We start from the raw sequence: 2,500 nt of genomic DNA, 5'->3' as shown, positions 1-2,500 counted from the left end.
GTATCAGTAAGAAGCTAACACTGTGTCAAAGTGTGACCCAAATGTATCTGTTAGGAAGCTAATACTGTGTCAAAGTGTGATCAAAATGCATAAATGACGAAACTTTTACCGTGTAAAAGTATAATCCGAATGTATCAGTAAGGAAGCTAAAACTGTGTCAAAGTGTGACCCAAACGAAGCATCCACCACGCCGCACAGAACGCCGGGCAGCCAACACCACACAACTGACCGCTCGTCTTGAGTGGTGAGACCTGCTGACTACGTGGACCTGGACAGAACTTTGGCGTCTTCAGTTCTTTTATTTTGTTTTTTGTTGGTTGCCTTTTGTTTTTCAGTCTGTGACAGAAGTCAAGATTGTTTCAATTTTTTTTTTCAAGGAGGTGTCACTGTGTTCGGACAAATCCATACACTCTACACCACAATTGCTGGGCAGATGCCCGACTGGCAGCATAACCCAGCGCGTCTTGAGTCAGGCCTTGAGTGCACGCATATAATGATTTGTGTTCTTATCTGAGTGGGTTTCTTCTGCAGTATTTTATCAGAGGACAATAATTTTGTTGCCACGGGTTCTTTTTTCAGTGCGCCAAGTGCATACTGCATATGGGACCTCGGTTTATCATCCCATCCGAATTTTCCAGTCAAACTTTGGAGAAAGGGCGACTGAGAGCGTGAATCGAACCCTCACCCTCACGGACACTGTATTGGCAGATAGGCGTCTAAACCATTCTGCCACCTTCCTGTGACAGAACTGCGCATTTTGTTTCTAGCTAACTGAATTCCAGCAAAATAGGGTTCAATCTTTAGTCAGACTTCACTTTGTGTCATCGGTGAGAAGGTGCGAACTGACACATTCAGCAGTGTGCACATTGATGGAAAAAGAGATAAACAGGAAGTGATGGTCCGGCAGCGAGTGATTCCGGAGTCATATGGACATCCCTTATCGACAGTGCACATCCAGTGCCTCGTTTCCCCTCTTTGTGTGTGTGTGTGTGTGTGTGTGTGTGTGTGTGTGTGTGTGTGTGTGTGTGTGTGACTCACTGTCGGTCTTTGTCTTCCTAGCCTCTCCCACCTCTTCTCCGTTGGTGAAATTTTTTTTTTTTACCCCTTTTATGAGAGTGAAATGAAAACAAGCCTAATGTACTTTTTCCTTTATTTCCTAATAGAAATATAACTCTCTCTCTGTCTCTCTCTCTCCTTCTCTGTCTCTGTCTCTCTGTCTGTCTGTCTGTCTGTCTCTCTCATCAGTCATGGACAAATTACCTAGGCAAGCCTACTTGCTTACTCTTTGGATAGTAAGTTTTCTTCTCAATAGAACTCAGTCCGTCCGCTTTCATTCTGCCCACTCTTCTCTAAAATCTACTTCTGGTGCACCCCAAGGTACAGTGCTGTCCCCTGTTCTTTTTACACTGTACACAAATGACTGCAGAGGCACGGAGGAAACTCCTGTCATAAAATATTCTGATGATTCAGCAATTGAAGATCTGTCCAACTCTGATGCTATTTATTTCAGTGAAATTAAAAAGTTCTGTTCCTGGTGTGAGAAAAACTATCTGGATCTCAACGTATTGAAAACAAGAAATGTTAATAGATTTTCGGAAAGACCCCTTGCCTATAGCTGACCTTGTTATTGATGGTCAAACAGTGGAGAGGGTCAATGAATATAGATATTTAGGGACCATCTTAGACAATAAGCTGACTTTTGACAGAAATGTTGATTCCATTCATAAGAAATGTCAATCTAGAATTTTTTGTTTACAGAAGCTTAGAAATGTTGGTATAAATTCAAATATTCTTCAAAGTTATTATCGATGTTGTATCGAGTCCGTGCTTACAGTTTCATTTATGTGCTGGTATGGAAATTTGGGAGTGAGGAGTAAGCGTGTTTTGAACGATGTCATGAGTGTATGCAGTAAAATTGTGGGAGTGAAATAAGCTAGTATGCAAGAGCTGTATGAAAGTCGAGTGGTTAAAAAAAAGCAGGCAGATAGCAAGTGACGACACCCATATTTTAGCAAAGTATTATGAGCTATTGCCATCAGGACGACGCTACAGAACTTTTAAGTTGAAATCCAGAGCTCTGAAGACTTTTATTCCACGTTCAATCCACCTTTTAAATTCTTGAGAACTGTGTGTGTGTGTGTGTGTGTGTGTGTGTGTGTGTGTGTGTGTGTGTGTGTGTGCGCGCGCGCGCGCGCGCACTCTCATGTGAGACGTGTGAAAGTCCGTGGATGATAGGCTATACCTTGTTCTAGTTGTGGTGTGCGTGTGTGCGTGTGTGCGTGTGTGTGTGTGTGTGTGTGTGTGTGTGTGTGTGTGTGTGTGTGTGTGTTTACTGAGCTTAAAACGTGACAATTGGTTATAATGAATGTGCAATATGTAGGAAGAATAATGTGCAATATGCAGGATGAATGTACAATGAATATGTCTAATGCTAACGTCCATATTCTAACTATATTTCTGTTTAATAATTACAATGTAATAATTAATTGCAATGTTTTTA

Source organism: Babylonia areolata, chromosome 2 (assembly GCF_041734735.1).
Source record: "Babylonia areolata isolate BAREFJ2019XMU chromosome 2, ASM4173473v1, whole genome shotgun sequence".
In the NCBI taxonomy this organism is placed as follows: Eukaryota; Metazoa; Mollusca; class Gastropoda; order Neogastropoda; family Buccinidae; genus Babylonia; species Babylonia areolata.
This window is presented reverse-complemented; position numbering follows the sequence as displayed.